We start from the raw sequence: 23,865 nt of genomic DNA on the forward strand, positions 1-23,865 counted from the left end.
TTTCCTTCCTCCGAGTAGGGTTGATAAATATTCCATCACCACAACCAACACACACACACACACACACACACACACACACACACACAGACACACACGTTTCCCCCTCTACTCAGCACCATGTAACTGATAAGGCAAAATGCACTCTGCCAAACTATTAGAAAAACAGTTCCCTTTAAAACCTTAACTCCACGAGGGATTGACTATCCTTGTGTGCCACCTCCCCATCCCCATCCCATCCCTAATAAGGTCACGGAAAATACTGCAGAAGAGCCAGGTGCAGAAAGTGTATCAATCCGAGCACTCTGGAGGCCAAGGCAGGAGGGTTGAACTTGCCTCAAGTTCAAGACTAACCTCCGCTCTATGGTGAGTTCTAGGTCAGCCTAGGCTACTGAGTGAGACTCCTTCTCAAACAAAACAAACCCAGAAAAAAAAAAGTGAATGTTAAGTCACATACCCTGTGGGTAAGAGCTCCTAGGCAGTCAACTTAGTGTCTCCTCCAAACGCCTCATCTCCTGCTCTGTCCTAAGCTCCCTTCTCAGTACCCACTCTTTGGACTCACCTAGCAAACCCGGGCTTGGAGGCATGGAAAAGGCCAGAGGCAAAAGATGGGACTCGGCTCTCCAAGGTGTGAGTAAAGCAGAGAACTGACCCAGAGGAGGGGAGACAGCGATGCCTGAAGTTAACTGACCAGAATAGCGCTGCCAAGGGGGTACAGGGCAAGGAGGGTGGACCTAGACAGCAGCGGTAGGAAGTGGGGGTCAGGGGTCAGCAAGCAGGCTTAGGGGATGGTCAGGGCGTACAGGGCTTGGGAGGAGAAGCTGATGTCATGTCTGCAGCACATCTGAAGAGCTCACAGCTCACAGCAACAGTTTAAACGGCGTGTGCGTTTGGATCTCCAAGCCCGAGCAGCTGCGCGCAGTTTGTTGCATACACCTCATTTTATCCTCAAGAGCAAGCCACAGAGGTGGGTTCTAATGCTGCAGGTTGTTTTGTTTTGTTTTTTAACCAATAATGAAACTAACAGAGACAGGCTGGATAATTTGCCTCAGGACACAGAGCTGCTAAGTAGCCAGGAATGAAGTTACCCATTGGGGTTTCAGCCCCTGAATGTCTTGCTCTGAGGAGCAGCCAGCCTTGGAATCTAGCAGTGTAGGGAGAGACTGTGCCCCACCACCACCACCCCATACCTACCCCTACAGGAAGTAACCCAAGTCCTGACGCACTTCTCAGCGTATGCTCTCCAGACCTCTGGTCAGGCTGGTTAATTTGTCTAGGCCTCTGTGAAAAAGGAAAGCCACACCTTACCCTCTGAAGGTGGCAGGCTGGGCTAGATAACGAAAATGAAGCACGTTTAGCTTTAAATGTGATTTAGGCTGGCCGAGTGCTCGCCGAGCACTGGGCTGAACCCCTAGTACCACACAAACCCGTTGTCGTGGGTCGGTGCCCAGCAGGTGGAGAGAGGCTGAAGGAGCAAAGGTTCAAGGCCACCCTCAACTACATATTGAGTGTGGCACCAGGATGGACTACATGAGACCCTGACTCAGAAAAAGATAAAATAAAATAAAGTGTCTAAGTCCGTGGAAAGAGTAGCCGGCCAAGCCAGCCTCAAACACTTGGGTGTTTCCGTTAGCGTCCTCCATTTCCATCTCTGTCTGCTGACCCCAGAGGCCTCTTCCTCACATTTCACAGCCTGAACAGCTGTCTCCACCCAGCCATGGTTCACTAACCCATGAAATCCAGACTCATTCATCCTTGCTGAGGACATTCAGAGCCGAGGAAGGCAGCGTGGCCTCCTAGCATCCTGCCAGTCCAGCCCAGAGTCACTGAGCGGGTTCAGCACTGGGGCAGCAACATAAGATGTCAAGATGCCCAATTCCACTGCCACCCTGTCCCAGAGGCCTTCCAGGACACACCAGCCAAGACGCTCTACCTTGGCGCAGCAAACAGGGGCGTCTCAAGGACACCCACCCGTCCCACCACTTCCCAGCATGGGAGCGACCCTGCCGGTTTCTTCCTCAAACCTCTGCCTCTGAGTTTCCCACAGGCCTTTGCTTACCCAACAGCATACGTTTTAACAAAGAGCTCCCTGCATGAGCGCCAACCCCCTACGCTTCCTGCATGGCTTCTGTCATTCCCTGCCTGGTCAGCCTCAGTCTCCCCAACACCAAGTTACAGTGCTTGATCCAATTGTTCCCACTCACAAGCCTTTGCTATGGGTGCACCACAGCTGCCTCTCACCTGGCCGCTCTGCCTCTCCCATCAGAGGAGGTAGGCACAAGAGAGAGGTAGCCGCAGGCTTGGATCCCACCCCCTAGGAATGAAAACAGACCAGAGTACAGAAAGGGCCACAACCAGGAAGGTTTTGCCCTAAAATGTTTAAATGGCAGGGAGACAGCCAGCCAGAGAGAAGTAGCTCCACTTCAGGGCTGCGCTGAAGCCATGAAGGTCTGAGGTTCCAGGAAATAGGTCCCTATCTGGATGTAAAAGTCTTGGCAAGCCTTACTCAGCCTCTGAGAGGGCACAGCCTCACCGCCTCAGGCTAGGCCGACTGGAGGAGAGTCGCGTCCTGTGGTATCTGGGGTATTTAGGGTTTTTGTTTGTTTTCACTACTGTGTACTCTTACTGTGTGGCTTTGGCTAGCCTGTATGTAACTAAAAACGTGGACAGCTACTTGCCCTGCCTCCAGAGTCCTGGGATTAAAGACGTGGGCCACGGCTCCCCGCTGGCCTCTGGGTTTCAATTTTATCAGTCCCGGGCACCGATCTGCACTGTGTCCTTTGTTCTGTGACCCGGTCCTGTCAGAGCTCCGTGCAGGTGTTCAGCTGGGCACAGGAACTCGCTTGGCGCCTATGATGCCCTGAGTTTGTCACCCCTTTCCTCAGAACGGACTGAGGGAGAGCACAGGGGGTGACTATTGATTGAGTGTGTCCTATGTGCCAAGGACGTTACCTCCATTATCCCTGTGCTGTTTCTCACAACTGTCCCACAAAGCACTAAAATGACTTCCCACCCTCTATAGGTGAGCAAGGCCAGGTAAGAGGCCACATGGTGACGGACAAGGTAAGACCTACAGGCCATCAACAGCAAGACAAGGAGGAGTCCTGACCAAGGCTATGCGCCTGCAAAGCATGCCTGCAGCTTTGCTACAAGGTGGGGAAGACAATAACGAGCCAAGCCACTCAACCGGCTCTGAGTACAAAAAAAAAGCCCTGTTAAGGGCTGGGGACAAAGCCTCGGGATGCACTAAACCTTCGGGTCTAAGGACCTCCGGAGAAACCCTGAAAGGAGACAGAAGGCGGAAGGGAGGCTGGCAGGCTGCTGCCATCAGCAAGCGGAGAAATGGCGGACATTGGGAGCGAGACCGAAGCACCAGGCCACAGGGTCCATCATCACTAAAGGCGCCTAACGGTCCTCGCCAATGTGTGAAAAAGGACCCGCGGGGAGGAGAGATCCATCCTGAAGAGGACACGGGAAGACTGCGGCAAAGAGGAGAGTGAGGGTTCGAGGCAAGGGGAGGGCGGGAGCGGAACCCTGCACCGAGAAGCAGGAGGAGAGCAACACGCGGAGGAGGGCAGACCCTAAAAGAGCAGGCGGGTGCGGGCGGAGACCTTCAGCTCAAGGACACCGAGCTAGGCTAAGAGGAGAGAGCAGCGGCCTGCGAAGCGGGCAACCGCCCAGCGCGCAGCCCCGGGGCACAGCGTCTCCGCCGCCCCCGCGCGCCCTCCCCGGCCCGGGCCGCGCGCACCCGGCGCTGGCATGAAATTGGCTGCAGCCGTAATGAGTCCGCGCGGCGCGGAGGAGGCTGAGGGCCCGCCAGGGAGCCCTGTGCGCCTCGTTTAGCTTGTTTATTGTTCAGGCCTAATTAAAACGTTCCACCGCGCTGCGTTTACATCCGCCCCCCGCTAATGAATTCGCGGCCGCCGGGCGATTTCGGAAACTGCCGCGGGCCGGAAGGGGGTGGGTGGGAGGCAGCAGGGCTGGGGAGGGAGGGCCAGGACGCCCCCGCGAGCATTCTCTTCCACCGGACCTGGAGCCTGCTGACATCCCGCGGTTGGCTCCGAAGTCGGTGCGAGCGCCCCCAGCCGCAGCACCCCAACCAGGACAGGCGTTTGGAGACGTTGGAGATCCATATCCTGGGGAAGGAAGGCCAGAAGCCCCACTGCCCAGTGTACTCGAGGCCCTGGTGCTACCGATGGCGTGCGCGCATGAGCGCACCTGCCCGGGGGAAGCGAGGCCACGCAGCATCTGTGCGCGCGGTTGTCTTGTCGGTCTCCCTCCGGCTATTTTCCCCCCAGCAGGGCTAGTCTGAGCCGGGCTTGCAATACTTCTGGCCTCCCTAACTGTAGCTGTTTGACAGTTTTGCTGTTTGCCTCCTTGTCACGACCTCGGAGAGGGCAGATGGAGCTAGTGGAGGGAAAGAGACAGGACTGCACGCCAGCCGCGCTGCTCCTGCAGACACCAGCACGCGCACTCAGGCACGCACAGCTCGGGCATTCACCTCTCAAGCTACCCTCCCTGCAGGTAGCCAAATGAAACTTCCCAGAAAGCAACGGAAATACTGCTCACACACGGCCACGTGGAAATACACAAATGAACAAACACGCTCAGACATAGTTGAATGCCAGTCGCACACAGATGGAAAGACAGAGAGCCTGAGGCCATAAAGCTACATGGCACAAAGCTACTTGAATACACAAGCCCCTTCACACACACACACACACACACACACCTATCCAGAAAACTGTGCACAAGCGCCATCTAACACGTGTCAGTGTGCCCTCCAGTAGGGCCCAGCCTCCTGAATCTGCCTAGTCTTTCCATGCCGGGGTCCTGGTGCCCGGCTAGAAGAGCCGTTCCTTAACTCTGCTCAGAGCAGCCATAGAGAGGCTCTCCTCACTCTGCTCCGTGCACTGTTGGGCTGCTTCTTCCACACCCCACTCCTAAGCCTCCTCTTTCAGACAGCCTTCCCACATGAACTCGCTCCTTACACATTTACCCCAGTCGTTTACACTTTTCAGTCTGATATGTCTAGGGTATCGCCAGGTTGCTTGAACACTCAAGTACGCTCTACACCAAGCGGGAGCTGGTTGTGAGCCGCCTCCCATCCCTCCCCACCCCCACCCCCTGGTGGCGATGGAGGAAAATCAGGGCAGGGCAGGGGCTCGCTGGGGTGTAGGAGCTGCATCTTTTTTTTTTTTTTTAACAGCCAGAAGACTGGAATCCCCAGCAGGGGCTGCAAGGTCTCCTGTCACATCCTGCAAGGTTCTTCAGAGCAACTTGGAAGGAGGGGGCACCCCCACACACACACACACAGTGTCTCCCCACATTCACCTTGTACTTAACTAGAAATATTATTCCCCAGCTGGGCCTTCACCTTACTCTCCAGCCTTGATTCCTAACAACACTTGGCTGTTTTCAGAATTTAGATCCAGCCCTAAAGGATACAAATTTGCCTCTGGTGAGTCTGCTCAGAGCTACACTGCAGGCTTTAAAGGCGATCCCCAAAGAGGAATTGCCAGGAATGACCCAGCCACCGCAGCAGCTGAAAGTGTTTCTTAGAATGATGGCGTGCGCTGGAATAGATGGCTTCTCTGAACAAAATAGAAAGGCAAGGTCACCCTAAATTTTTTTTTCAGACCTTTGCCTCCATCCCAGCCATCCTCTGTAGGGAGACAGACGTGCCTTGTGCCAGCACCCAAATCTGCCCCCTTCAAACTCCAGCCTTTAGCCACACAAGCAGCTGGCTGCTCCCCACCTCTGGTCTTTTCTGTTTTGTCAATTTTTTTTTTTTTTTCAAAAACCGACTATGCCTCTGCTTTCTGTTGGGGGTCAACTGTTCCCTTTCTGGGTCTTGCACTGGCATCTTTTTCTCTGCTCCCTAGCCCTTCCTAATTATTCTGAGCCTGCCACTCTGCTGCTGGCGGGGACTGAGGCGGAATGGAAGTCTGTTCCGACACCAGGTGATCTGGCATTTTATGTGGCTGAGCTGCCACTTCCCGCCCCACCTGAATCCCAGGTCCTGGGAGGCCAGCTGAGGGCTTGGCCAGGAGTCTGCATCACCCCACTGCAGTCTCGCTGCCTTCCTTTACGTCTCCTTCCTTCCTCTGCTCCCATCACCCCCATTCTGACCCCCCACCTACCCCCCTCATCCCCCCCCTGCCCCGGGCCTTTGCCTCTGGGTACACTGCTTGTATGGGGAGGTCCCTGTGGCTCCGAGTTCTTCCCAGGACCTGTCACTGCTGTCTCAGGTGTGGGGTGCCCCTGTCTTTGTGTCAGTCTTCAGGACCCACACTGCTTTGTATTGGCCTCGCTCTATGGGCCTCTGCTTGAATTTGCTGGGTGTATGTGGGTTCCTCCTGTTGGTGGGTCTGCTCTCCCCCCCTCCGCCCCCTTCCCAGCCTCCTTACACTGTCCAGAGCTTCTGGGGATGGAGTAGGGAGGCTGGTGCGCAGGCCTGAGAGGGGGAAGGGGGGCGGGCGGCCCTTTGTGTGGATGATTGACGGCCGCTGCGCAGCCTCCGCAGCGCTGATTAGGATGCAGCCCTGGCTCTGACTGCAGCACTCGGCTCCTCCCGGAACCGTCTCCACGGCTCCAAATGTCTGTCCTCTCCCTGCCTGCTCCGTGGGCCTTTTATGATAATGTTACTTATCTCCGTTACCCTAGTTCCTCCATGGGAGACGCTAGGATTCTGGGGGACCCAAGCCCTGTCCGCCCCCCTCCCCTGTTGCTCAGGTACCCACCTGAGGAGAGGTGGGAGGGGGCCCACGGAAGGCCCTTGGTCGTGGGAGTGGGGTGAAGAACAGAACGGTGCGGGGGATCAAGACTGGCACCCCATCTGAGGTTCACCAGGGTTAACCCCTCACGCACACTCATGGAGACGAAACAGGAAAGGAGCAGGAGCCAGATTGTACCTGTTACCCCAGCATTCAGGAAGTGGAGGCAAAAGAGTCAGAAATTCATGGGCGTCCTCAGGTGGGAGGCCTGGTGTCCATGAGACTCTGTCTCAACAAGCATACAAGAAAAGGAGCACCAGCCGGGTGGTGGTGGTGGTAGCGGCGGCGGAGGCAGCGGCGGCGGCAGCGCGCAAGCCTTTAATCCCAGCCCTTGGGAGGCAGAGGCAGGCAGATCGCTGTGAGTTCAAGGCCAGCCTGGTCAGAACAGCCAAGGCTACACAGAGAAACCCTGTCTCGAGAAGAAGAGAAAGAAAGAAAAGAAAAGGAGCAGTGACTGTGGGGCCTGCCCCTCTTGGACTCTGCCCTCCAAGGCACATCAGAACTGCCCCTGTGCATAGCAGGCGCGTAAACCAGCACCTGGACATCTCAGTCAGCTCCAAGCGCAGTCAGCCAAGCATCACCAGCCACTGGGCCTCCGGGGCTGCCTGTCCACAGGGCTCTCCCCAGTCAGTAACGAGCACTGAGTCTGAGGGGGAGACCAAGGGCAGCTTGGTGGGTGGGAGGGAACCAGAGACAGCAAATAAGGAGCCCTGTCAGCATCTGTCAAAGACGGCATCTCCCTCCATCATCCTTGTCTCTTGCCTTGCCGCGCCTGCCAATCCATCTCTCTGTGGACGGTGACAGGCTGAGCTCAGGTGCCCCTTGGAGGGAGCTGGGGCAGGCTCCATGCTTCATATCCATGTTCTCCAGAAATGTCACCAGACCCTGATATCTTTCTTGAAAAAGCCCACCCAGGAAGCTGGCTGGGTGTGTGTGTGTGTGTGTGTGTGTGTGTGTGTGTGTGTGTGTGTGTGTGTACCCAAAGGAAGGAGAGAGATGCCCACACACACACCCACTCGTTCTCAACCCCTTTTCTCCACAGTGCAAGACAAGGTTCTGGCAAAAGTATGGAAGGTCATATCTGAGGAGCTGCGAAAAGGGCGGTGGATGTCTCCAGACTCTGGAGAAACAGACAGGAAAACACAAACGCAGTTAGAAAGCCTAGATCGCTTCTTGTAATGTAAGAATTTTCCACCAGGGGGCGAGGGAGGCAGCTCTGCGGAGTTGAACAGACTTTTCAGCCGCGACCTGCGAAGGACCAAGCGGCCACGGGAGGGCGGCAAAGAACAGGGCTCCCAGCAGGCCAGGGACGGGCTCGGGGCACGTAGAGGCCAGGTCACTAAACTTGAGGGACTGAGCATGGATCTATGAGTTTCCGAATCTGAGAAAACCTTTACACACCTCTATCCACCAGCATGCCTTCTCAGATTCTCCAGACCTTGAAAAGCCATCACCTACCTCAGCATCTCCCTTCCATCCCACCCGGGGCTAAAGCCCTAGAGCTGTGCTCTTGAGCCGCAGATATACAAAGATCCTGTGGCTCTTCCCTCAAGGGCAGCAAAGGACACCCCAGTGTAGGTAATTGGGCCTACACCTCAGCTCAAAGAATGGCACGCCCTAGAGTCCAAGCGCATGACTAGAGCAGGATTTCTTGGTTCTAGAGCAGGGAGGTAGGGTCTTCCCACATGGTGCCAGACACCACCACTCCAGAATTAAACCCATACACTACAGTTACTGATGACTTTTAAAAGTCAGAACCAGGTGCTGGAGAGATGGCTCAGAGGTTAAGAGCACTGGCTGCTCTTCCAAAGGTCCTGAGTTCAACTCTCAGCAACCACATGGTGGCTCACAACCATCTATAATGAGATCTGGTGCCCTCTTCTGGCATGCTGGCATATATTCGGGCAGAATACTGTATACATAATAAATAAATACATCTTTTTTTTTTTTTAAGTCGGAACCAAAGAGCTATCTTCCACTAACATTCATACAGGACCTTTGGCCTGGGGCACAGAGATACAGCCGCTAATGCTGCCTGGGTACCATTCATCTATATGCCCTGCCTTCCTACTCACTGATCTGCACTTTCTTTGAGCAAGCTTTTCATTATCCCCAGGGCTCTTTGAAGGTGTAAGGAAATCCTGTTCAGGTGCTGTATACTTGGGGGTGGGGGGGCAGGGCATGTAAGTGTCACAGCTGTCTTCCTGAGGGGAGCAGGGTGTGGAGGTGTCATAGCTGTCTTCCTGAGGAGGTTGTCTCTCAGCCCCTTGCCTGCCCCCTCGCTCTCCAGACCCCTCCCCCCATTCTTCTTGCTGCCCTCAGGAGATTCCCACAGAAGATCTGATGCCCATACCCTCTACTGGAAAGTTCTGGCTAACCCTCCAAGCTTCCAATGTTCATGAAATTAAAGAGCTAAAGAGAAGCCAGGCGTGGTGGCACATGCCTTTAATCCCAGCACTCAGAAGCAGAAGCAGGTGGATCACTGTGAGTTTGAGGCCAGCCTGGTCTACAAAGCGACTCTAGGACAGCCAAGGCTACACAGAGAAACCCTGTCTCGGAAAAAAAGAAAAGTTAAAGAGAAAGTGAGGCAGAGGACAAATGAGACCTGTTGTTGGGATAGTTACTTGTGAGCCAATGGATTCTCCCCACAGCACCACACACACACACACACACACTTGAGACTTTCCTCATGAAGGGGGGCACCCAACCTCTCAAAATTCCTCATCCTGCCTGCCCCCATCTATCTCTGGGTCCACTCTAGTTTCTCAGATTCTGCCCACGTCTCCCCCCCCCCCCCATGCATCTCCCCAGAATCTAGGCGGCCCCAGAACCTCCGTCCTGGGAGGGACTGAGACACACTGGTCACCGTCACGTTGGGGCAGCTCACGATGCCCCATTCTGCTATGAATTCCCAAGGTCAAAGCCATTCCGGTGTTATTAAAAACATAAATGTTGCATACCAGGCAGCCGCGGAAAAAATTATAAGGCGGCCAAGGCGAGAGGGAGATGCAGGGGCTGGTAATTGTCTTCTGCTGGAGTCAAGCTCCACAGGGCTGGAGCCACGCACAGAACATTGCTTTTTAATTTAGCTCGGTGAGGCCAGCAGCAGCAAAGGCTGCAGGGGAGGACTCCCCTCCGTACCTCACAGGGAGGATTCACTCTTTAGAGGGAGGACATCGGCCTTTAGAGCCAGAGCAGGGATTTCTGAGAAGTGCCCCCCGGAAGCAGGGTCAGTGGCTGGGAGGACCCTGGACACCTTGGTTCTCCTGGAAGAGGACCGGGCCCAAGATGATGGTGTTGAGAAAAATCACGAGCCACCATGGGAGCCTCGGGGCCTGGGATTCCGGAAGAGCAAAGAGAGGCTGAGACAGAAAGAACGCAGAGAAGCACCTCCCACCCCACTCGACAGAGGGAAGGGGAAGGGGAAACAACGTGTCGATCAGGACTCTGGGGTTCTCTTCCCTAGCTTCCGTGACTCTGCCCAAGCAGGCCGGGAAGAAAACTGGGGGCAGAGTAGTCCTGCTTCAAAACCTCCCTCCCTGTCTTCCCACCTGTGGCTCTGCATGGGGCTTTCTCCCCTTCCGGTTGCTGGGAGACACCGCCCAGGTCAGAGGAGGAAGGCAACGGAACTTAGATTTCTGGAAAGACTCATTGAGTGTGGTGGGAATAGGAGACTGGAGAAAATGCGACACACGCTGACACAGGGTGTCATCAGCTTTGGGGATGGGGTGGGGGGTGGAACCTCTATTCAAAGCGGAGTCTTGTGGGACAGGTATGTGTAATCTTGGCTTCTAGAGGCTGAGGCGGGACAGTCAAAAGTTCAAGGCCGGCCTGAGCTACAGAAGGAGTTCGCAGTCAGCCTAGGCTGTTTAGTGAGACTGCCTCAAAAATGTTAACAAAGCAAAAGATCTGGGGAAGTAGCTCAGTGGTAAAGCTCCCGTCCAAGGTGTGAGCCCGGAAAGGAGCCGACTGTGCAGCGGTGTCCATCAAGTAACCAAATGTGCTTTGAGGTCACACCTCCACTCTTGCTTCCGTTTCAGTTACTTAGGGAGGTTGGGTTCTTCTAGAAGTGTCCCTGCTATTTGGCTTTCCCTGAAGTTCTCACTCCCTCTCAGGTAGGAATTTATGGATTTGCTGAGAAGCCTTCTGGGAAATCTGAGGACAGCACTCAGGATGCGGTCACACACAAACAGGGACCCCAACCCTGCGGTGCTCACCATCTGCCGCTAGGTGGCGGCCAAACCTTCGCCCTCGGCTGCTCAGATCTACGCTAACCTCGTGGCATCCGTTGCTAGGCTGGACCAGTCTCAGGAAGGGGGCTTAGTTCTGCAATGACTCGGTAGGGTGGTGAGATGGCGAGGGAGAAAGAGGGGAGAGTAAAATCGCGGTAAAGGCTTGGTCCAGGTGGGTAGCTGCTGGTCCAAGCTGAACAATACCGGCAAGGCAGCAAAGACCTGTGACCAGGGCCAGAGCACAGCAGTGCCTAGGGCTGAGTCCTAACCCAAAAGTAAACTCAAGAGGGTGAAAGGACTTCACCACCACCTCCAAAGCACCAGACAGACCAGGCCAATGGGCGTGGCTCTCAGCTGTAGAGCTGACCAAGAGCCAGAGGTCCCGGAAGAGGCAAACCCACAGCGGGACAATATTCGCTGTGGCCAGGGTGCGCAGGTACACAACTGGGGACGAAAGGGTTGACAAGAAACAGCCCGAGTAGCTACACAGCAGCTTACAAAGGAGAGGGTGGGTTGGGATCTTGACATCCCAGAAGGCTTTCCAGAGGAGGGGGCTATGGGGCATTGTATTGTAAAAGGCAGAGGGTCAGTTTGGAGGAAGAGGAGGGAGAAGATGGTTTACCTGCGGGAGTCTAGGAGTAGGAGGAAGGAGAGGACTGACTGCTAGGATGTGAAGCCAAGACGTCATACAGGCGTCCAAACACGAAGATGAGGAATCGAAGCAAAACTTGTGGTGGGTACCAGGACCCCGGGACTGGATGATAGGGGCTGCGGGAGTCCTAGACCAGGAAGCAGGGACAGCCCCACCCATGAAGGACAGTGTGTGTGAGGAAACCAGCCCTTGTCTATTACGAGGATGGACCACTGTTGGTCCATGCCCCTCCTCCCAAGGCCCTCTTCCATCCACTAGGCTTTCACCCTGCCCCCACAAACGTCTAGATTTAATTACAGAGAGAGGACAAACTAGATAGTTCCGACATCATGGGAACTTGTCGCCAAGTCTGATGACCTGAGTTCAATCCCAGAACCCACAAGGTGGAAGAAGAGAACCAGCTCCCAGATAGAACCTGCATGCACATGCTACACACACACACACACACACACACACACAGGCACACACATATACACAACATACACACACGATGGCATATGTACTCACCAAGCCCCAAACCCCCAGCACACACACATAGTAAATAATAAAAGTAGTTGTTTTTTTTTAGCTGCACAGAGCATTACTGGTACTTTTTAAAGGTAATTACCACCATTAGCCCCTATACTCCAGACTCGCCCCCGGAACCAGAAGGAACTACGCCCATCCTGGAAGTGGGAAGGAGGTGGTTGCAAAGTTCCCATTTCACACAACTCGCTTGGCTCCTACTGGGCATTCCCAGAGAAGCAGGACGATTTGAGGTTAGACTCAAGGAAGAACTCAGCACAAGTGGCCTGGAAACCTCCACCCACGTGCAGTTCGGTGAGAATGCAGACACGGTCTGTGTTAGGGTTCCCAGGAAGCCACAAACGGCTTTGAGCTCCTCGGCAAAGCCAGTGAGAGGAGTTTGCATTGGGCATGATGCTCCAGAGTATTAAGAGCACAGACAAAAACTGGGGACCCTGCACTGTAAAACAGGGTGGGACGAGCCAAAAGCTGGGAGGGGCAGACTACTTAGAAGTTGATAGCCTCAGGGCTGGAGAGATGGCTCAGTGGTTAAGAGCACACCTTTACTCCCAGCACTCAGGAGGCAGAGGCAGGTGGAGCGCTGTGAGTTCAAGGCCAGCCTGGTCTACAAAAGGGAGTCCAGGACAGCCAAGGCTACACAGAGAAACCCTGTCTCAAAAAAACAACAACCAAAAAAAAAAAAAAGCACTGTCTGCTCTTCCAGAAGTCCTGAGTTCAATTCCCAGCATCCACATGGCAGTTCACAACTGTCTTTGACTCCAGTTTCAGAGGATCCAACACCCTCTCACAGCAAAACACCAATGCAAATAAAATAGTTTAAAAAAAAAAAGAAGTTGATAGTCGCTCATATGTTTTCTCACACATGTGCAAGACATACCCACTCCTACCTTGGCTGACATGTGCATGCACACACACACTTGCACTCTCACGTTCACCAGAGCTGTGTGCGTGCCTGCCTGCACCCCTTCCTACAGACTGAGGACCAGAACCCTCTCTAGAGGCTGAGACTGCACAGGGAACCTGTAGGAAGCCATGACCCTAGACCCTCAGTGCCATCCCAGCACCATTTCCTGCCACCAGAGTCTTCACATCTCTGGTCCAGAGCAGAGGAGGTGGAGCCTGCATAAGTAATTCCTGCACTCATCGGCCAAACACTTTTGAGCACTTAGCTACCACCCTCTGTGCAGGAAGTTGAGAAAGACACTTAATAAGGCTGCCCCAGGGTGTGATGGAAAAGGTTAAGATCTCAGGAATTAAGACTTTTTTTTTTCCCCTCGAGACAGGGTTTCTCTGTGTAGCCTTGGCTGTCCTGGACTCACATTGTAGACCAAGCTGGCTTCGAACTCACAGCGATCCACCTGCCTCTGCTTCCCAAGTGCTCGGACTAAAGGCGAATGCTACCACGCCCGGCCTAGGAATTAAGAGTCTTGAGTTCAAATTCTGCCTTGGTGTCTTCATACGCTGTACTACCTTAGACACATCTCCGAGACTCGGTTACACCGACTGTTAATAAAACTCACCTAATGATGCTGTGAGAAGTAAAAGACAAGGAACGCCTCCATTAGCAGTGCATCCCCCACTCCCTTCCCCAGCTCTGAGGTAAGGTTGGGCCTAGCAGATCCCCAATTCCCTTCCGGTCCTTTATAGTCTGAAACAGAAACCCATTCTCCTTCGGCATCAGACCTCTCAGATGAGCACACCTCAGGAAACTTGATCTCGGACTTGGCCAGCTCCGATGGGCTCCCCGGGTCCCCCCATCCCCCGCCCCTGGTCCATCATGCCTCTCGCCCGTTTGCAGGTCGCGTTTTCCGTAATAACCTTTAATGCGGCTGGCCACGGCCCAAATGTTCGCGATGGAGCGCTGGGCCCCGCGCATCAGATGGACGATGAAGTGTTAATCATCCCCCAGGGAGCCGTCCCGCAGAAAGTCGTCATTAATTTCTCTGAATTACACCAATTCCGAGACATTCTTTATGGACAGACAGTGCGGGAGACAGTTATATGACAGGACTTGCTGTGCTAAGCAGATGTGGGAGAGATTGCGTCGCCCCATGAATACTAAACAATCGCGCGCCGCACAAACCCCACTCTGTCCTGCGCGGAGCTGGGAGTCACCCGCCCGTCCCCCACCCCGTGGGCACACCCTGCAGGTGCCTGGAGGTCTGGTGGGACCCCTGACTCCTCAGCTCCAGAGAGCCAGGCCCTAGCCTGGGAGCAGTGGATGGGTCAGGAGATGCCACCTTCCTGGAACCGTCCAAGGCACCCTTGTTTCCCTGGTGCACCCTGGGCTCCCCACATTCCCTCAGGCCTGGGCTCTCCATACTGTGTGCTCTCTCGGCTTTCCGACCCTCCTAGGCTCTCCATGTCCATGGGCCTCACTGACATCCCTGAGTGCTCATCTCGGCTCTCCTGTGCCTGTTCCTCCTGCACCAACTCCATCTCCCAGCTGCCCACCTTCCCTTCCTTACAACTCTGCACCGCTGCCACCTGCAGCCCTGTCATTTCTACGTCCTGTCCCAAGGGCGAGGTCCTGCTCACGCCCTCGGCCTGTCCCCCCACTCTCCTGCCCAGCCCTGGGACAGCTATTTTAGCGACAGCTGGAGAGACACCAGGGGCCACGGCCTGGAATTTGGGTAGAGAAGAGTGGCGCCCCCAAAACCAGCCACGCGTTGTGCGCCCACCTTGGATAAGCCCCGCCCACCACACTGGCCCCGCCTCTTCGTGGGTGCCACGGGGAGTGCCCCGCCCACTGAGAGGCCTGCCCATGTCGGACCCGGTCCATCGCGCCCCGCCCCGAGGGACCCTCCTAGTGCCCTTGGACTGCTGCCCCTTCCGCAGGACCAAGGCCCGGCCTGCCTAAGCCCACCCTCGGCTCCTCTCGCGGGTTGGGCGGGCGGGGAGAGGGGGGGAGTACACCGCCTCTGTGGCTTTTCTCCTCGCAGATAATTTATGTCTGAGAGCCGAGCAGATGGTGGGTAATTTAGCAATTACCGGGCGCGGGACCGGGGTTCGTGCCGCCACATGGAAGGCAGAGCGCCTGCTGCAGCCTCATCTCCAATTCTGCGGGTTTTCTCTAGTTTCCCAACCCCACTCTCCCCGCCCCACACACCTTGCTCGATTTCAGCGTTAAAAGGAAGAGCTCCGTGAGGGGGATGGGAATGGTGCCTGGTCGACCACCCTAGTCCCTCGAGGCGTCAGGCATAGACTTCTGCCTTAGTACGCAAGTGGAGCCCTTCTGCTTGCCGGAAGTTTTTTCACACTTCTCACCTTAATCTTTCTTGCTGCTGTAATACTTATGATCATACTGTAGGGGTGGGGCCATGAGGAGAAGGCGCCCTCCCAACCTTCTCCCTGCTCCCTACTTGAAGTTTTCCGTTGTATTCCCCCAAGATGTCAGGTTTTTTTTGTTGTTTTGTTTTGTTTTTTTAAAGACCAACCCAGACATGGTGGTGCACTTGGGAGGCTCACACAGGAGAATGTAAACTTCAAAGACTGGCTGGGCCCCAGGGTGAGAGCCTGTCCTATAATCTAATGGCTGCCACTGTAGACCGATGGTAGAATGCTTGCCTAGCATGGCAAGGCTCTGGGTTCAAGCCACAGCAGGGCTGAAGGAGAGGCCTCTGAATTGGAAAGTCACCCTAAGAGCCGAGAGTCCACATGTGTACAAGGGGTAGGCAGAGCCGGGAAGCCAGAGTGCAAAAGTCCCTGAGCCTAGTGTGAGGCAGGCGTGAACAAACAGGACTGAGGCTGCAGGGGCAGGGAGCCCTGCTCCTCCACGCCCTACACTTGGGCCAAGCACGGACCACCAGTGGGAGGCCGGCCTCTTTGCACCCAGGCTACTCACACCCAACTGCCCCACTCTGGGGTGGTGGCTCCCTTTCCCTCGGGCTTCTGGGACGTCTGGGCTCGGAACATCCAGACTCACTTTGAGACGCCCCCAAGTGGCCTCCCTCAGCTTCCCCTCATTCCTCCACACCAGAGGAGCACTAATTAATTAGAGTGTGCAACCAGCCATGGGCCCAGATCTCGTTACTCACCACGGGGACCCGCCGTTAACACACCAGACCCCGGGGACGCGGGCACATGCCAATTACACAGCCAGCAGCTCGGCTAATCACAGCTCCTGGTGACACTGGGCTCACTGAGGATGCCTGGGCCCCCCACCCCCCACCCCCAGCTCTTTCTGTGCTGCGTTCTGGAACAGGAAGCAGAAAAGAGGGCGAAGACGGGATGCGGAAAGTTGAATTTTGCTTGGAAATAGGAGGCCAGCCAAGGAGATGCTGATGAAGAGTGAGAACGAAGGAAATGTTTCCATTCGTGATTCTAGGTTAGGAAGTTGGTAGCTGCATCGAGGCAGAGCACTGGCTAGGCTGTACTACAAGGTGGTAGTGGTGCATGCAGAAGGCAGGCATAACTCTGGGGGTCCCGGGCCAGCCTGGTGTACGTAGTGAGTTCCAGGACACCCAGGGTTACAAAGAGAAACCCTGCCTCAAAGAAACGAGGAGAAAAGGAGGAGGAGGAGGAAGCCGGGCAGCGGTGGCACACGCCTTTCAATCCCAACACTCGGGAGGCAAGAGGCAGGAGGATCGCTGGGAGTTCAAGGCCAGCCTGGTCTACAAAGTGAGTCCAGGACAGCCAAGGATACACAGAGAAATTCTGTCTCGAAAAAACAAAGAAACAAACAAACCCCCCCCCAAAAAAAAAGGAGGAGAAGAGGACTACCTTGCAAGCTGGTGCTAGAACAGAACTGAACTGGGAAATGGTAGCTTTTCTCATTAGGAAAAGCAGGTGTGAGAAGACAGCTGCCAGGCTGTGCAGAACAGGGTGCTTCCAAGCACTCGTGTATCTGGTACCATCCTGCCCCCCACCTTCAGTTCAAGGGTATGGAGAGGAGGCAGCCCGCCACAGACACAGGCCGACAGCTTCCCTCCCACACACGTCCCATTGACTCTGCCATTCTGCTGTCACTCCGCAGCTTCTCCGAGATTTAACATATTGACTCTCCGAGCTGCAGAAAATTGAATTTTCTTCATTACGACTGTCTCCCGACAAAAGCGCCTCATAAATTCCCTATCTTTTTCGGGCTTCCCGCCCCCCCTCCCCTCCCCACCCAGCATCTCTTCAGGGGATTCACACATTTGAACATACAGAGCACACGGATGTAATGACAAAGTACGGCCCACACCCCACACAGCACCAGCCCGCGCCGTCTCCAGAGGATAAGCCGCCATCGGAAGAGACAGCCGTGGTTCTCCATAACCGGGGTGGGTGGAGTGCCCACGTAGCAGATAAAGTGGGCTTGTGCCGGGGCGGACGAGGGCCATGCTCAGCAAATGCCCACTCTTCCATACACTAACAGCAGTCTCCTCCTTCACATCCCGGACACAGCCGTACGTCTATCTCACCGTGGAGAGATCTTCTACACCTCCCCTGGAAACACGCCCACCAGTGTGAGGTGTGCTTAACCAACGTACGTTGCACAGACCCTGAAGAAGGAGAGGAGACAAGAAGGCTCCGTGGGGAGCTACACCCTCTCTCTAGTCCCCGGCCTCAGTCAGCAGCTCAGCAGCTGCTTGTCCTCTGAGACTTGCAGCCTGGCAATGCTGCAGCGCTTTGCAACATGACACTGTCATCTACCAAGTTCATGCTTAGAAACCTCACAGTCAAGTTCTTTTAAAAAAAAAAAATCAGGCCGGGCAGTAGGGGCACACGCCTTTCATCCCAGCACTCGGGAGGCAGAGGCAGGCAGATCACTGTGAGTTCGAGGCCAGCCTGGTCTACAAAGCGAGTCCAGGATAGTCAAGGGTACACAGAGAAACCCTGTCTCAACAACAACCAAAAAATCACAAAAAATTTATCAGAAGGTTTCAGCTAAGTTTTTGGTTTTGTGTTGGGCTACAGCCCTAGCAGCCATCTGCCACATGCAGCCTTAGGTTGGACACACCTGCTGGGACATAACTAACCCTTCCCCACGCTAAGTTCTCACTCGTGTACCACCTCCCACCCCTGCCCAGCACGGCCTCATTAGATTGCCGCTTCTGCCCCGGCAACAGGGCTGAGGGAGGGCAGGACTGGCTCCTTTGGTCAGTGTGCCAGCCCAGCAGCTGAAACCATAATAGATGGGCGGCCGGCCAGGCTGATGGCCAGCACCGTGTGGCCTGTGCCCAGGGCCAGATTGGGGCGGGAAGTGGTGGGCTGGGTGCCCAGGCTCTCCACCCTCCAAAATGCCACACAATCTGTGCTGGAGAGAGAGAGAGAGAGAGAGAGAGAGAGAGAGAGAGAGAGAGAGAGAGAGAGAGAAGAGAGAGAGAGAGAGAGAGAGAGAGAGAGAGAGAGAGAGAGAGAGAGAGAGAGAGAGAGGACACAGAGACAGTGGGATTTAAACTGTTATCATTGGAACATGCCCTCCTCACCCCTGCCCCCACATAGGCGCCTGTGTTGAGTTCTGGTCCACAGTGGGTGGTATTACTTGGGGAAGGTGGTAGGGACACTGGGTCCTAGATGAAGGAAGGGGGTCACTGGTGGCATGCCTTTGAAGGTTATGCCTAGATCCCCCACCACACGGTCCCATCCCAGTAATGTTCTCCCCAAAATCCCACAGGGCCAAGCAATTACAAATGAAACCCTCTGAAGCTATGAGCCAAAGTAGACCTTTCCCCTTTTAAATTATTTCTCAGGTGGGTTGCTCAGAGCTATGCAAAAAATCACTAACCCAGAAGGATGTGAGTGAGCACGTGCTGAGAGCATTACCACGCAAGCCTGGGCCCCTGGGGCAGACAGCCGAGGCTGGGCCTCCGCCTCCATCCCCAACTCTGTCCCAGGCAGGAAAGGAATGGCCCTCAGCCACACAGGAAGGAAGGCAGCCAGCTCCTTTCTTTCCAGAGGGCTCTGTCCAACCTAGGGGTTGTGGGGTGCAGCAGGAGTATAAAGTAGAGATGATTCCTCTGTGTGGGCAGAGGCTGACACCAGAAGGGTAATCCAGCCAGTGGGCAAGCGCTCTGCACAATTGAGAAGCACAGCTGTTGCCCGTGATGCCCACCCCATCACTCTTGGCACTAACACCTACAAACCACACACAAGTCTTCCCTATGGCTGCTCTCCCAGCACCAAGCCCACCCCTCGTTTCAACTTGTGTTTTGTGTCGCTGTGTGTGTGGTCTGTGCATGTGTGTTGCAAAGAGATGGGAGGAAGGTGCTGGGTCTCTTGCTCTCTCTCTCTCTCTTTTTTTTTAAAATTAATTAATTTATTTATTTATTTTAGGGTTTTCGAGACAGGGTTTCTCTGTGTATCCTTGGCTGTCCTGGAGTTGCATTGTAGACCAGGCTGGCCTTGAACTCACAGCAATCTGCCTGCCTCTGCTTCCCGAGTGCTGGGATTAAAGGTGTGCGCCACTATGCCCCCACCCTCCTGCTCTCTCTCTTTCCCTGCTGTACTTCATTGAGACAGGGCTTGCTGGGTTTTTGTTGTTGTTGTTGTTGTTTTGTTTTCTTTGACTAGGCTGGTGGCCACTGAGCCACAGTTTGCCTCCTGCTCTGTGATTCAAGCAGGTACACAGGATCACTGGAGACTAGAAATTCTTGGCACACGTTTCATATAAGCTATGTGACTCTGATCAGAATTATCGATGTCTCTGAGCGTTGATTTCTTCGTTGATAAAAATCACATCAAGAGCTGCTGATGTAACTAACGCTTACCTAGCAGGTATGAGGCAGAAGTTTCATTACCCACTTTAAGAAAAAAAAAAAAAGATAGTATTATTGCACTAATGTGGCAATCAAGCAAGGCTAAGGATGTGAAAGGTCTTTGGAGTTAGAGAATTCCAAATGTCACAGGCTGTTCTTCCCCGTCAGTCAGTCCGTAGTGCTGATTAAGGGATCCGGTGAGATCAGCAGGTAAGGCACGGCCCTGACTCCCGTGCAAATGCCAGGTCAGAGTGCAGCCCGCCTGTAACCCCAGCACTTGGGAAACAAAGACAGGGAATCACAGGGGTGAGTAGCTAGCTAGACTAGATGAATGCCAGGTTAAAGTAGGACAGCCTGCCTCAATATATAAATGGAGAGCAATCAGGGAAGACAGACAGACAGACAGACACACACACACACACACACACACCATGCACGCACGCACCCACATGGAAACATCCACACACACATACACATAAAAAATAAACTCAATAAATAGACACAAATAATGAGAATGAATAGACGATCATCAAAGCTGCATCTTGCTCCTCGTTGCTGAAAGCTGGCTGAGGTAATTTGTTTGACAGGGTCTCTCTTGCTCAAGAGCTGAGGCTGGCCTTGAACTCATGGTGGTTCTGCCTTCTGAGACTACAGAGCTGCATTTCTGCCACAACTAGCAATGTCTATTTACTTGGGTGGAGGTTGTCCCCCAAAGTGCTCACAGTAGGAAGCTGGCACCCAGGAGGAGGCTATATGCAAACTCTAAAAGGTGGGGACCACTAGGAGGTCCTTGGGCCCTGCGGTTGCCCTCGGAAGGGGCTAAGGTAGTTCTCATGGGAACTCAGGTCAACCTGGCAGCTCGAGTACCATGGTTCCGTGCGTCCTGACTTATGCCGTGACCTCTCCCTCTCTGGCTCTGGCTCTGGCTCTCGCTTACCGCCATCTGCAATCTACCACTAGGCCCCTTTAGAAGGAGCAACCCAAGGGGCTATGCAATCTTCTGCCTCCAAAACTGTAAGCCAAGCAAACTCACCTTCAGGTTAGGCGAGGACAGAGATGGGAGAACTGACTGATGCTAGCGGCAGTCCTGGTGTGTAGAGGGAGGAAGAGCTGCAGGCCGCAGCCACTGGGGATTTCACACCCTCCCCCAGCCATGTAAATGGTGAAGAGTTGTGATGACCAATACTCTCACAGACAGATTGGCTTAGGCTCTGGACGCACCTGTGAAGGGACACTCTATATCAGCTTAAGTGAAGGAGACGGATACTCCGTAAGTGTGGTTAACAGCATTCTATGGGCTGTGGGGGTGGGGGTGGGGATGGGGGTGGGCAGTATTAGAGAGAGAGAGAGAGAGAGAGAGAGAGAGAGAGAGAGAGAGAGAGAAGAAGGAGGAGGAGGAGGAGGAGGAAGGGAGGGGGAGGTCAAGCGTCGCCACGTTCTGCCTGCTGACTTCACCATAACCTCCCTACCCCTTACCTACCCACCCCGTGATGGACAGCCCCTAGAATTATAAACGAAGAGACATCCTTTCTTCCTCAAGTTGTTTTTATAGGGTTATTTTATCCCAACAGCAGGAACAACTAGTAATACTAGACCAAAGAAAGAGGACATTAGACAATAGTCCAGTGCTGTCCAAGGGGCACTCGGCACAGGAAGCTGAGGCAGAAGAGCAGGAGTTCAAGGTTATCCTCGGCCACACGGTGAGTTCAAGGTCATCTTTAATACGTAGTGAGTTCTGGGCTAGCCTGAATTAGAGGAGACCCTGTCTACAAATAAAACCAATACACAAAATAAACAGATGTCTGAAAGGCTCAGACTTGGAACTGAACTTTGTGTCTGTGTCCCCAGTGACGTGGAAGACTGAGAAAGGATAGTAACTTGAGGCCAAAAGTTGAAGATCAAGTCCTGGGCAGCACAGTAAGACCCTGTCACAAAACATCATGCCAATGCTTTTCTAATCCCCAGGAAGCATCAGCCCCTGCAACATCTGAGAAGGCCGTTCCCCTGTGCCTGCTCGCTTGCTTCCTTCCCTCCTTCATTCCTTCCTTTTCTTTCTTTCTTCCTGGTTTTTCAAGACAGGGTTTCTCTGTGTAGCCTCAGCTGCCTTGGACTCCCACTGTAGACCAGGCTGGCCTCAAACTCACAGTGATCCACCTGCCTCTGCCTCCCAAGTTCTGGGATTATAGGCATGCGCCACCACACCCAGCTTAAAGATTTATTTATGTATATATTTTATGTATATAGGTACTTTTGTCCCCGTGTATATCTGCACACCAGAAGACTGCATCAGACAGCTGTGAGCTGCCGTGTGGGTGCTGGGAATTGAACTCAGGACCTTTGCCAGTGTTCTTAACCACCCTTCCCTGTGTTTTCTTTTATCCCTTTTTCTTTTTTCTTTCTCTCTCTCTAACTGTCTCTGTCTGTCTCTGTCTCTGTCTCTGTCTCTGTCTCTGTGTCTCTGTGTCTCTGTCTCTGTCCCTCTCTCTCTCTCTCTCTCTCTCTCTCTCTCTCTCTCTCTCGCTCTCTCTCTCTCTCTCTCTCTCTCTCTCCCTCTAAGATAGAATTTCATTTTGTAGTCTCAGGCTGTCTTTAAACTCACTCTGCAGCCCAAGCCAGCCTTGAAAATCCAGTAACCATCCAGAAGCTTTACAGAGCCCTGGGCTCCTCTCTCTAACCATCAGACTCCTGGGACAATGGCTCTAAGGCCCTAACAAATCGGAATTTCTCCAGGGGTCGCCTGCTGGGAAAGGAAGCCTGATGGGGGAGCTTGCCTCCCAGAAAACAGTTTCACTCAGTTCTGACCCGTTGTCAGATCAATTGGCAGGACAGACTGGAGCCAGACAGTGATGGTGGGCAGGATTGACCAGGACTTAGTGATGTGTATTTATCCTTCACCCCTTTTCCTGTATATACTTCAGAACCCCAAGATTGGGCTTGGGGTCACTAGATTATCTATTTTCACTGTGGCTGTCTCTGTTTTCAAGATTTTATGTATATAAGTGCTCTGTCTGCATGTATGCCTGCAGGCCAGAAGAAGGCATCAGATCACATTATATATGATTGTGAGCCACCATACGGGTGCTGGGAATTGAACTCAGGACTTTCAGGTGTGGTGGCACATGCCTTTCAATCCCAGCACTCGGGAGGCAGAGGCAGGTGGATCACTGTGAGTTTGAGGCCAGCCTGGCCTACAAAGTGAGTCTAGGACAGCCAAGGCTACACAGAGAAACCCTGTCTCGGAAAAACAAAAACAAACACACAAACAACAACAACAACAACAAAAGAAAATATTTGCTTCTACAAAAAATAGATCCAAAATCTTTAGTCTTGTAAGAAAATAGAAAATCAATGTCAAGTAAAGTCTCAAAGCACGGCCCTGGTTAATAGTGGCTCGGGGAACCATATTCCTTTTGTCCTGAGACTCCATTATCTTCAAGTGAGTTTTTCTGACGATGCAACCCCCTAGGCAAGTGCTCTACCACCGAGCTATAGCTACAGCACTTTTTCCTTTTTTCTTTGGAGACAGAGTTTCACTAAGTTGCTCAGGCTGGACTTGAGTTCAGGCTCTGAACTTGTGAGCCCTCTGCCTTAGTTCCCCAGTAGCTGTATTTATGGGCCTGACTAATACATGGTTTCAAGGTCACTGACCTTAAGGTCATCTGTAGCAAGTCCAGAAGCAGCCATGAAAAATATCCCTCAAAATGTTTTCCTTGGTATTGTTTCTTAATTTTTTCAAAGATTTATTTATTATTACGTATACAGTGTTCTGCCTGCATGTACACCCACAGGCCAGAAGAGGGCATCAGATCACATTACAGATGGTTATGAGCCACCATCTGGTTGCTGGGAGTTGAACTCAGGACCTTCGGAAAAGCAGTCAGTGCTCTTAACCTCTGAGCCATCTCTCCAGCCCTGTTTTTTAATTTTTAAAAAGGTTTATATTTATTATTTATGTGTATGGGTATTTTTGTCTACATGTATGTCTGTGTACCACATGAGTG

The 23,865-nt window shown here is 53.5% G+C and overlaps 1 long non-coding RNA gene across 1 annotated transcript; it reads left to right on the top strand.

The window, feature by feature from the left end:
• Window positions 1-10,230: 10,230 nt before the first annotated feature.
• LOC311578949 lies at window positions 10,231-12,470 on the top strand. The gene is made up of 3 exons (XR_014773010.1): window positions 10,231-10,379; window positions 10,889-11,112; window positions 12,226-12,470. It is a non-coding gene; the product is annotated as an uncharacterized lncRNA (long non-coding RNA).
• Window positions 12,471-23,865: the final 11,395 nt, after the last annotated feature.

This window comes from Acomys minous (assembly GCF_964271855.1).
Source record: "Acomys minous genome assembly, chromosome: 12".
In the NCBI taxonomy this organism is placed as follows: domain Eukaryota; kingdom Metazoa; phylum Chordata; class Mammalia; order Rodentia; family Muridae; genus Acomys; species Acomys minous.